Source organism: Delphinus delphis, chromosome 16 (genome assembly GCF_949987515.2).
Source record: "Delphinus delphis chromosome 16, mDelDel1.2, whole genome shotgun sequence".
Lineage (NCBI taxonomy): Eukaryota > Metazoa > Chordata > Mammalia > Artiodactyla > Delphinidae > Delphinus > Delphinus delphis.
The window spans coordinates 43,857,431-43,870,405 of record NC_082698.1 but is presented as its reverse complement, the minus strand read 5'-3'; the positions used below and the strand labels follow the sequence as shown (position 1 = coordinate 43,870,405).

Here is a 12,975-nt window from a genome sequence, read left to right as displayed (position 1 = left end):
TAGTTAAGCTGGTGAGCCATTTGGCCTCTTGGGAGCTCCATTTCCTCAGTAAAATTAAACTGTTGGGTGGGATTGGCAGTTCCTAGTACAGTCAGTGGATTGGTTGCTTGAGTGTGCTGTGATTGGTTGCAAAATGTGTCATAGGTTTTTTGTTACAGATTACATTGAAAATAATGAGGTTTGGGAAATACTTTTTTAAAAAAAAGAGTGAATTCAAGGCTGTTTCTATAAGATTGTCCCTCTCGTTTTCTTGCGTTAAGGTACACTTTCATGAGTAAAAGACTACAGAGGTGTATTGGTTTCCCAGGGCTGCTGTAACAAAATATCACAAACTGGGTGGCTTAAAACAACAGAAATTTATTCTCTCACAGTTTTGGAGGCCAGAAGTCCAAAATCAAGGTGTTGGCAGGGTCAGTGTCCCTCCAGAGCCTCTAAGCTACAGTCTGGTGAATCATGAATCCTAAATAACTGTCAGTAACAGCAACAGCCAGTGGGGAACTCTCCAGGTACTTGAGAAAAAGTAGCCAATATGAGTATTTGCTTTTATGGAGACACAGATGTGTCTTGGAAAATCAGTAAAATACTCTAGGTGGTTGAGGACATTATTTTCTCGTGCTTCTGGATTGTTTTTTGAGAGTCTTTCATTTGGCTTTTGGGGCCCAGCTCTCAGAGCTGTTTAGATGACCTTACTGAGATGACCCAGGTAACCAGTGTCTGTCCCATCCTAAAGTTTTCCAGAGAGGGCTTTTTTCTTAAAGATACATTCCAATGCTAAGCACTCCCATTCTCAATAGTTTTTGTTCTGGATTTAATATCTAATACAGGAGACTAAATGGGGTTTCTTCTCTTTGTGCTTAGAAGAGATAGTAAACTGCATTCCAAACTCCTTAAGAAATTTGGAGGAATCACCTAATTATTTATAATGCTCAACAAAATTCAATGCAGACTTCTCGACAGGGGTAGCCGTGAGGCCTGTCGCGATCGTGGATGGGTAACCAGGTGGGCCGGGGCCCAAACAGTGCCGGGTCAGGGAGGCAGAGGCCGGGCTTTCTCCGAAGACCAGGCAGGGCCCGTTCAGGCCTGCCATGGAAACCAGAGCAGCGCCGGACCAGCGGGAATTGTGGCTCCCACGTCGCGACCTGTCTTTTCTCTCCCGGACCCTTTCCCCAAGATTTCTTGGTGTGGCTGCTCCCTAAAGGAGCCCACCTGCCGACGGTTGAGAGTTTTCAGTGGACTCAGCCCAGGAGAAAGATGCAGCCCTTGCTCCTTGCTGGCCGCCGCCCCTCCGCCTTGGTGACCGCACCCGGGGTGCCCTCCTGGTTCGGTTCCTGCAGCCCTCAGCCAGCGGCCTCTCACAGAACACCAGCAGCCTGTACACCAGCAACGGTGTGGCCGCCAGCAACAAGCTCAGGCTGTCCTGCAACCAGATCACCGCGGTCATCAACGTCTCGGTGGAGGTAGAGAACACCTTATACCAGGACACCCAGTAGCTGCAGGTGCTTGTGGCTGATGCACCCATCTCGTGCCTCTGCGACTTCCTGGGCCCCATTGCTGAGGGCACCCACGATCCAGAGATGAAGCAGGGCCGCCCTCTGCTGTGCAGAGTCGCCGTTTCTGCTCCAGCGCTCGTCCGCCCTCAGCTCTGCTGCCTCGCGAAGGACCAGGCCTGGCCCTGCCAGACACCCATGGCGGGACTAGGCCGCGCCTGCACTCATCCTGCCCAACAACGGTTTTTGGGAGCAGTTTGTCCACTAGGAGTTCCAGCTGTTTGGCAAGAACACTGCACACACCGTCAACTCCCCGATGGACGTAATCCCTAACGTCTATGAGAAAGAGGTTGGTTTGATGGCAGCCAAACGGTGAGCCATCCTGGCGAGCCCCTGCCCCAGGGGTCAGAGGTGCGGGTCTGCAGTTGATCCTACACCAAGATCTGAACTTGAACATTCTACCTTAGTTGATACAGAAAATCTGATGATGGCTCTTATAAGGCCAAGAAAAAAGGGAGGGTGACTGCAGTTTTTAACCTTATAATCCGTAACTTTGAAGAATAAAACTCCCTAAATACAAGATGGTGAAAATAAGTTTCCTACCCTATGAGTGCCAGGGCACGACTACTGGGGCCAGGCCAGGGAGGAGGTGAGGCAGGTGGTGCCCATTCAGATGGACCTGCCAGCAGTGCTCAGTGCAAGTGGCAGGCCTGGAGTCTAATAGCCCTCCCCCCGTCCCACTTCTCAGGAGTAAGTCAGCCAGAATCCCACTTCATTCTTTGGAGTGCAGAGCCAGGGCCTTAGGCATCATGGCTCCTGTACCTCTCACAGTAAGTGCCAATTTGCTAGATAAGTGATCAAGTGGTGCTCTGGGAGCCCTGGGAGCCTCAGGCCACCCTTCCGCCGACCTTCAACTATAGCAGTCTAACTCTGGGTTTATAGATTGGACTGAAGCATAAGATAGTTTTTGAAGAAAGCATTTCATTACATAAAATTTAAAAATAATTTTTGAGTGCTGTTCCAGATGGCAAGGTGTCAAGGTGCCTGTGGTGACTTCCCAGCAGCCTTTGATGAAAGGTGGCATTAGTCCCTTTCTCTGGGGGTGAGTGCTGAGAGAGCAGGCTTGATGTCAGTCCTCAAGGTTTTCCCTTGGCTTGGAAGGTTGGAGGTGTGGGCTGGGACCTGGTGCTGTCATCACGTGACCTGTAGCTTCTCAGAGGTTCGGTTTCCTTATCAGTCTCCACAGTGACAGCCCTTCTCTCCCAGAGTTGTGAGGATTAAAGGACTGCTAGCAGTGTGACTGGCACAGGGTACTTGCTTAGAGTAAAGGGCGGCTCTTAGTATTAATGCTACTCTCAGGCCCTGCTGGTCCTTGGTCCGTGCCTTCATCCTCATAACAGCATTTCCCCCATCTATGCCCAGCCCTTTATTGTGTGCAAAGTGATGTTCCCCAAAATCATCCATCCTGTGGGGGGAGGGGGTAGTTTAAGTTCCTTTCAGATGGTATGTCAGGGCAAGCCTAGATTTAGCAGCCTTTTCAGAATCCCATTGTATATCCAAAGGTTGTGAAGCAAGGAGCATGATTCCAGCTATTCCTCAAACATCTTGTTTAGAATCATTGACCGTTTAAACCAGTGCTTCAGTCTGGCTAACCACCAAGCTGTACGGGGGAACTTGCCCAAGGGACAATAGAGTCGGCCCTACCACTAGGCCCTGGAATGTGGGATTGTTTAAACTCCTCAGGTACCTAACCATGTGGCTTGGGACCAACTATTCTAAATGAAAGTTCTGCAGACAATATATGAAATAAAGCAAAGCACAACTGCTCTGACTGATGCAGAGCTGTGGGTCTGGAGCCCAGTGGAGGCTGAACATTCTTTCTCTTCAAATGTGCCCCTACCTCACAAAGAAGTGCCCAGGGATGAAACTGGGGAGAGAGATGAATGAAAAATCACTGCTCTGGACTGATCTTGTTTTACAGATGGAAAAACAGTCCCACAGAATATCAGGGCTGATGTGGCAGAGCCCCCCAAAGCAGCCTCTCTGGCAGAAACTCAGATGGAAAATGTAAAGTACTTTTTAAGAGAAATTTATTTGGATATATAACAAAATCTTAGTTTCGTTTGAAAAAATTCCAAGTTAACATACCATAAAATTAAAATTTTTTTGGATGTACAAGTTCTAAGGGTTTGACACATGTAAGGTTTTATATAACCATCACCAATCAGAACACAGAGCACTTCCCTTACTCCTAAATATTCTCTCATGCTTCCGCTCTGTAGTCAAGCCCTCACACCACCCCAACCTCTGGCAAACAGTGATCTGTTTTCCATCCCTGTGGAGTTGCCTTTTCTAAGGTGTCACATAAATGTAGTCATGCATGATTTGACCTCTGGAGGCTGGCTTCTTTCCCTGGGCATGATGTCTTGGAGATTCATCCATGATGTTGCTTTTTGGTGGTGTTCCATGGTATGGATATACCGGTTTGTTTTACATTCACCAGGTGAAAGATATGGGTTTTTTCCATTTTTCCGGTGATTGTGAATAAAGCTTCTATGAACATTTATGTAAAAAAAATTCAGTGCATATCAGCATTTATTTGCAACAGATATATGGCCGGTCATTTCTAAATGGAAGTAAGAATGCTGAAAAAAATTTTGAGAATAGTATATTAGGCGCAAGTATCACAATTTCTAATCTGTAGTAGCTAGGTCTGATATCCCATTAATAGGGCTGGATTCATGGGCATGTGACTTATACAGTCTCACAAGACCCGTGTGTAGAAGGGCTCTCACTTGGTTTAATGCTCTGCTGGAACTATCTTGAGATTTTGCACTGGGCCCCACAAATTATGTAGTCAGATTAATAACCATAATCAATGGTAAAATTTCAAATCTCCTACTCTTTTCAAGGTCTCTTGGATGTTTACATCTCACAGTTTTGTTGTCTCATCACTTTTGTGATGACATAAATATTTTCAAGGTGCATAGTTGATAGTTTGTAAACACTAGCAAACTTTTTATTTGGGCCAGTTCAGGGATAAGATGACAAAGATGTTCTGTGAAACTTGGAGTTGGCCAGGCTTTTAACTTGCTGTGACCTAAGGAAATATTTTAGTTTGATCTACTTTTTCTTTTTTCTTTGGTATACATTGGCACCTCAGGCATTAGCTGGAAGTGAATTAAATGGCCCAGAAGCTGTAATTCTGCAGCCAGCAAGATATTAGAATAGAATTGATTATCTGGAGGTGTTTGCATATGGAAGCAGCCCTCCTACCTATTCATTTCCATTTTAACCTAAGAGGTATGTGGGAAGCTTGTTAACACCCTTAGAGGGTTTGGTCCTTCTGCCTGTGTGACGTCTGAACCAGGCATGAATACTTAAAATCCATAAAAGAGAAATCATAAATAAAAGCAAACTTTGACAGAGGAGAAAAATGCTTCCAAAAATATTAGAAACTCCATCTTTAGGTAGTATCAAATAAAAAACAAATCCAGACTTAGATAAGGAGGGACTTTATTTGAAAAGACTATTGCAGTTGGGGGGGGGGTGACTATTACAGTAAGAGGAAAGGAACTACTGCAACAGAAGACTCTGACCATAATAATATCTACAAATGTTGCCAAGGCCAGGCAGAAAGGGGTTTCTTTTAAAGGAAGGAGTAAACAAGGTTAGAAAGATCTGAGTGTGGGGAGTGGGGGGAGCAGGGGATTGATTGGTCAGTTCAGCAGAAAATGTCTTTTTTTCTGTGGTCAGCTGATTCTCAGCAGAGGCTGTTAAGGGGTTTTGTTCTGTGTCCCAGTGCTTGCTTAAGCTCAAGGGTGGCCCACAGTTCAGGATCCTGGGGGAAGGAGAGAAGCCTGATGAAAGTTTGGTCAAGTCACATTAGTGTCCAGATTGTTCACTGGGGACAAACAGTTCAACCAATATTTTATAAGACAAAGAATGGAAATTTCAAGGGTCTGTGTCTGGCCTTGTCATAGATAAACAGTGGGGTCATCCGTGGGTTTTATTGGGTTGGCCAAAAGTTTTCTTCAGGTTTTTCTGTAACATCTTATATATAAGTTACATGTGAAAGGGTGATTCTTTGCAATAAGTTGTTTTCTGAAATACGAAAGGATGTATTGATCATCCCTGTTTTCCAGGAATACAGGACTCAGGTAAAGTTCTACATTTTCAGCAGCTAATGCAGTTCACTCTATATTTTACATTAGACTTCAGCTCTAATCCTGTGCTCTATTTGAGAGGCTGTCTCAGATATTTTTGTTTTGTTTTATATTACCCCTTAATTAAAAAAATGCCTCTGGAATTACTTGGTAGAAGTAAAAATTTTGCATGGGGCAGGACTTGTACCTTCTATTGCTGTCACAAACAATCTGTGTTGTCCTTCAACACAAGTTCCTAATACTACCTGCAAGATTTAAGATGTCACCAAAATATTTTTGTAATTGGAAACTGCTATAATTCAGAATTTGCAATAACCTCACAGTGCTCTGAAACTTGGATAAAGCTCCTTTCTAAAGCCAGCACAGAGTCAACCTTCCTTTCTTTCCTCTTTTCAGTTTTTTTCCTTTCCCTTCTCTCCCTCTAACTAATATCATTTTTTATGTTGGGAAGCACTATAGATGAATTATATTCTCTATAAAGGGTTACTATATCCAGACTTCCCAATTTCAATTAACACTAAAATGATATAGAGCATAACTTACTATTGCTTGATTCAGAAAGCAACTTAAGGAACTTTTTGTGTCATTAGAACTATAATCATGAACTATTGATTGCTATTGAGAAAACACGGTCTTAGGGCCAGACACACAGACCTATATTTGACTGTCAGTCCTCCCACTTATTGCCTATATAAATCCTTGAGAATGTCACTAAAACTTTCTGAGTGCTTTTCCACGTCTGCAAAATGCAGGCAATAAGATGTGCTAACGGCATAGTTGTGAGGATTAAACAGAATGAATTTGCATGTGCAAAAGAACGCCAAGACTAGGTACTGAGCACATGTGAGTAGCCTTCTGTAATTTACTGAATGCTAGTACTTGCAGCAAACTAGACCAGCCACTCTAGGGTCCAACTTTTGAGGAGCTTACAATCTGATTGGGCAATCATATAGATGTAAGATGTGTAAATGCATATCAATTGACATTTTCAGAAAACTCACCTAGGACTTTGCAAACTTTTATTACCGTTTGAAATTTATCTTGTAATTCGATCCTGGTGCTCAATCACAATTTAGTTTTAGATGGCTCCTTTTATCACCATCCCTCTGCCTTCTGCGTTGGGCACATGGCCCCCTTGGCATCAAAGTTTTACTGATGGAAAAACTATGCCCCTCCCCGCCTTGCACTATATTAGTAGTCATTTCTGCGGTTTCGTTGTGTGCAAGGTGTAGATCTGGACAGGAATCTTTGTCTTCCAGACCTGTCGTTCTCTCTCTCTACCTGCTGGTTTGCATCTCAGTTGCCCAGCACAGACCAGTTTCACTATGAAGTGGCTGCCAAACACCAAGTCAGCCAAAGAAAACTCCCTGCCTCCCTCCCTCCACGAGTAGGAAATTATGGGTAAAAGAAGAGAAGCATCCATAAAGAAATAAATTGTGTAGCAGAGATCGACGGTTACAAACTTCTTTTGGTGTCTGCCAATAGGGCTGACCATAATTAATCTTTTACAGGTTTCGGAGAAACAATCAGAGGCTCATGGATTTTAAAAATGGAGCACAGAGAGAGTCATGGACATATACACACTAACAAACGTAATAAGGTAGATAGCTAGTTGGAAGCAGCCGCATGGCACAGGGATATTGGCTTGGTGCTTTGTGACAGCCTGGAGGGGTGGGATAGGGAGGGTGGGAGGGAGGGAGACGCAAGAGGGAAGAGATATGGGAACATATGTGTATGTATAACTGATTCACTTTGTTATAAAGCAGAAACTAACATACCATTGTAAAGCAATTATACCCCAATAAAGATGTTAAAAAAAAAAATGGAGCACAGAATTACCAACAGGAAGTCTATATAATATAGTTGATGTACAGTGAGCAGGTCACAGATAGTTGTGAATAATTAATTTGGTTGGGTACAACCTAACCAAATTAAACCCCCGCACTTTTTAAAACTTCTAATTTGAAATAATTGTAGATTCACAGGAATTTGCAAAAATAATATAGAAAGAGGTCTCATGTATCCTTCACCCAGTTCCTTAAGGGCAACCGTAGTATAATATTACAACCAGGCAAATGTCATTTGTAGAATCTACTGAGGTTACACAAATTTTACCAATTGTGTGTGTGTGTGTGTGTGTATAGTTCTATGCAATTTCATCACATTTGTAGATTTGTGTAGTCACCACCACAGTTAGGATATAGAACTGTTCCATCAGTCTTGCCTACAGTCCCTTTATAGCCATACCTATCCCCTGTCCCCATTCCTAAACCCAATCTGTTCTCCATCTGCATAATTTTGTTATTTTAAAATTAAATGACAAAATGGAATCATACAGTACCTTTTGAGGCTGGCTTATTTTACTTAGCATGCCTTTGAGGTCCATCCAAGTTGTTGCCTGCAACAATGGTTTGCTCTTTTTTTTTTTTAATTGCTGAGTGGTATTCCATGGTATTGATATACAAGTTTGTTTAGTCACTAATCCGTTTCTATTTTTTGGCTATCAAAAAAAGCTACTGTCATGTTTAATTTTGTGTGTCAATTTGGCTAGGTTATGGTACGCAGTTGGATTCCATATGGAGCTAGCTCCACCCTATGTGCCTTCTCACCTGTCCCAGGCTCTTCACTCTTAGCCCCCATTCCAGAGGCCCTTGCATGAAAAAAATGGCAGCCCCCGTGCCGGGGGAGGTTGTCTTGCTTATCCAGACCATTAGAATGGTGGTCTCTGCAGCCAGTCCTGGTGACTCAGTACATAGCTGTAGTTCTAGTGAGAACTAAAAAACGTTTCATACCCCCTACTTGTGAACCCAAATATGAATCAGAAAAGGAGTTTATAGAATGCCCAGAAAGTGCGACTGGTCATGCCTCTGGAACGTTTGGAGCATCTCACACATCTGACCTGTACAGCTGGTGTCTTCGATGCCTGTGTTCCTCCTGAGGGTGATGCTCTCATGTCATTTCTTTCAAAAGAAGCCTGACACAGAGCACTGAGCAATGGAAGAAGAATGTTGCCTCGCAATTGTCCGTTCGGAAGATAAAAGAATATGATGCTAATTTTAAAACGAAGGACTTCCCTGAAAAAGCTAAGGATATCTTCATGGCCGCTCACATTTATCTAAACGACTTAGATCACGACTGGCTTCACACCTTGGTGACTAATCACTGTTTTCTGGATGTGGTCTGGGATCAAACATAAGCCCATCTGCCAGAACTTTGTAGAATCTTTAGAGCCACTCCAGTGGTTCAGATTCACTGCTGAAGTCTGTGAAAGCAGGGCAACATGTATGGCCAGGTCCCTGTCCTCATGCACATCCAGCAGACTCTGACTGTCTATGATCAGTTTGGCTGTTTGATGTAGGGACAGGAAGATGTGGCCAATGATGTCCTGGAGTATGTTGTATTTGAAAAGCACCAGATAAATCCCTTTGGGAGCTGGATTATGCAACAGTACCCCCATGGATACTTCCTAAGCAGCCCAACCTTAAGACAGTAATGATCCCCGGCCCCCAGCTGAAACTGTGGGAAGAACCACAAGGAGAAGCCCATAAGCCTCAGCTAACCTGATGGCAAAAATGACTCCTGAGATGAAGCACGGGTGAGGTGGCTGGAAGCAGAGAAGTCTATGAATCGGGGAGCTGGGTAGTCATCCATCTCCATGATGCTGTAGAAGGAACTACCTTGGTTCTCTCCCACCCTGCTTAAGTCTTTTTAGCAGTCTCATCCTCAACAACCATGGCTGATGGCTGGGCTCAGGTGGGTGGCTGGTATGCACAGCCATGCACCTCCGTCTTCTCCTCCCCCTTCCCTTCCTCCTTTTCCTCTTCCTCCCCCTCCTCTACCACCACCTCTTCCTCCTTCTACTAATTGCACATCTAGCTTCTGAGTCTAGATGAAAGGCAGTATGTTTCAGAGAACGTCTGATACCAGTTTTCCCCACAGCAGAGGCTGTCAGGAGCTAACTGGCAGAATTTTCTTTCTAATCATAGGGCAGGGACCAGAGTTTGAAATAAAACACTGTCAGGGTGTTGGACAAATTGTGGGTTCTGTACTTCTCCTGGTTCAGGCTAGAAGTAGGCCTGCCTTTAAAATGGCAGAAATGAAAGATAAGCTTCATTGTGAGTGATGTGACTTCCAGGAAATCCAGACATGGGAAAAATAATTAGTGTTTATAAAAGATGATGTCATTAAGAGGGTCTTTTCTCATACATGGACTCACTGAATCATCATTTGTATTTCATAGGGGAATGTAAATCCAAAGAAATCATTTATCCCTCAAAAAACCAAACAAAAACCAAACCCCACTCCCCCTCCCTCCACCAAACACCAGTCTGATATTGCTGTGAAGGTATTTTTCTAGATGCGATTAACATTTACACAGTAGACTTTGAGTAAAGCAGATTTCCCTCCATAATGTGGATGGGCTTCATTCAATCAGTTGAAAGTCTTAAAAGGAAAGTCTTAGATTTCCCCAGGGAGGAAGGAATTCTGCCTCTAGATTTACTGCTTTCAGATTCAAGACTGCAAAATCAACTCTTCACTGGTTCTCCAGCCTAGCTTGGCCTGCTCTGCAAGATTTTGAATTTTCTAGCCCCTCACAACTATGTGAACCAATTTTAAAAATTAATCAGTCAATCTCTCTCTTTCTCTCGCTGTAGGTCTATTTCTGGGTTTTCGGTTCTGTTCCATTGATCTATGTGTCTAGTCCTCTGCCAGATATCACACTCTCTTAATAATTGTAGCTGTGGAGTAAGCCTTGACATTCTAGCCTAAATAGAGTGATTCTTCCAACTTTATTGTTATTTTCCAAAACTGTTTTACCAACTTTAACTTCTTTGCCTTTCTATATAAATTTTAAAATAAGCTTGTTTATGCCTACCAAAAAGTCATCATTATAAAAAAGGCTTTATTTAATTCTATTATGAAAGTCATATGTGTTTATCATTGAAAAATTAGAGACTACAGGTAAACATTAAGAAGAAATGCTGTAAGGGACCCCCATAGAAAGGCCATCAAAATGACCAGAAGGCCTGGAGAACTGCCCTATGGGTTAGATTAAACTAACATTTCCTGATAGCATCTCATTGTACTAGGTGCTATGCTAAGAATTTAACCAAACATTATCACATTAAACCCTCATTGGAACACTGGAAGAAAATATTATCTGTACTTGATTCTTGAGAAAACTGAGACACACAAAGGTTAAACAAATTGTCTAAAGTCACCCATTTAACAAACAGTAGAGCCACAGTTTTTTTTGTTTTTTGTTTTTTTTTTTTTGCGGTACACGGGCCTCTCACCGCCGCGGCCTCTCCCGTTGCGGAGCACAGGCTCCGTACGCGCAGGCCCAGCGGGCATGGCTCACGGGCCCAGCCGCTCCACGGCATGTGGGATCTTCCCGGACCGGGGCACGAACCCGTGTCCCCTGCATCGGCAGGCGGACCCCCAACCACTGAGCCACCAGGGAAGCCCTATAATGTGTATACTTTTAAATTATATTTATTAAAATATGAATATTTATTTCTATTCTTTATTCAGGGTGTGATATATTATCATTTTATAGATTTCTATGTAAACTAGATACTAATCTTTTTTGGTTATGTGTTCACAAATAACTTCTCCAAATTGAATTTGTTTCTTTACTCTGTTTATAGTGTCTTTTGTTGTGGCGAAGTTTTAAAATTTTAATGTACTCAAATTTATCAATTTATTTTTTATGGTTTGAGTTTTGTTGTATTTTATTTAAGAGCATTTCTATGCCCTATGGTCAGAAAGGCACCCTTTTATATTTTCTTCTAAAAAATTTTAAAGTTTTTCTTTTTCATATTTAGGTCTAAATTAAATTAAAATCCACTTGTGGCCTGAGGTAGGGATCTAGTTTTATTTATTTTTTTCCATATGTCGACTGAAAATAACTGCACAATGAGAGAACTGTGAGTTCAACTTTATTTGGGGACTTACTGTGGACTGTAGCCTGGGAGACAGCCTCTCAGATAGCTCTGAGGAACTGCTCCAAAGAGGTAGGGGCGAAGGTCAGCATACATATGATTGTGGTGAAGGGGTATGTGCAATCCAGCACGCATCTTGGTAGAGGGTTGCTGCTACTCATGAGGAGCAGATGTCTCCATTAATGATTTTAGTGCTTTTTTTGGGTATGAGAAGATGCAAGAAATTAGGTTCGTAAAATTTTCTCCTGAATATATCAAACTATCTGAAGGCTTGTTTTGCCAGTTTTTCCCAGAATGCCTCAGTCCTGATCTCCACCTGAACTCCTTTCGGGTGTGTTGAAGTCAGATACTGTGGTGGCTAATGACCTAATCCTTGTAGAGCTGGATGGCGAGTGACGTTCTTTAGTTGGCACATAGGATAACTGCACTATCAGGATAAGCTAGTTATGTTGCTGTAACAAACTAAGCTCTAAATCTTAATGGCTTAGCACAACAAATATTTGTTGCTTTCTTATAAGTGTGCAACACTGGTGGCCATTCTGGGGTGGGGTGAGCACAGTTGGTTCTTTGCTCCACAGGTCTCTCAAAGACCCAGGCGGAAATAGCTCTGCCATTTTTTTCAGAATATACAGCTTCCTCTGTTAGCGTTGTAGGAAGGGAGTGCAGGGAGCTCCCACTCCTGCTCATATCATTTCTGCACATAGGTCGTTGTCATAGCCTGTCACGTGGCCTGACCAGCAGCAAGGTAGTGTGGAAGTGTTGACTTCAGTGTGTCTAGTAAGAGAGGAAAATTGGACATTGTTGAGCACTTAGTGTCCATCTGGTTAACTTGCTGTTCCAGCATCATTTATTGAAGAGTCCATCCACCCTCCCTCTTGATTCATGACTTCATCTCTGTTATATTATGTAAATTTAGGTCCATTTAAGCAAGAATTAGTTTCTGGCCTCTCTACTTTGTTCTACTCTTCTGATTGTCTGTTCTTGGCAAATACTATAATTTCTTAATTACTATCCTTGCATAACATCTTTATATATGATATAGTAAGTCACCTACATTGTCCTTTTCCCTCAGAATTGTCTTTTTGCTTATAATTTTTGGTTGCCTCCATATAAATTTTAGAAGCACCTTGTCAAGTTGCATGAAAAAGCCTGTTAGATTTTGTCTGAAATTACATTTAATTTATAGATTAATCTGGTAATACGTGGCATCTTTTTTTTTTTTTTTTTTTTTTTTTTTTTTTTTTGCGGTACGCGGGCCTCTCACTGTTGTGACCTCTTCCGTTGCGGAGCACAGGCTCCGGACGCACAGGCTCAGCGGCCATGGCTCACGCGCCCAGCCGCTCCGCGGCATGTGGGATCTTCCCGGACCGGGGCATG

General features: G+C 42.9%; 2 pseudogenes; both read left to right on the top strand.

Annotated features, from left to right (window-relative positions):
* The first annotated feature begins 987 nt into the window (after positions 1-987).
* LOC132439184 (dual specificity protein phosphatase 18-like) lies at positions 988-1,863 on the top strand (annotated as a pseudogene).
* Positions 1,864-2,296: 433 nt separating this feature from the next.
* On the top strand, positions 2,297-9,217 carry LOC132439183 (large ribosomal subunit protein mL45-like; annotated as a pseudogene).
* The last annotated feature ends 3,758 nt before the right edge of the window (positions 9,218-12,975 follow it).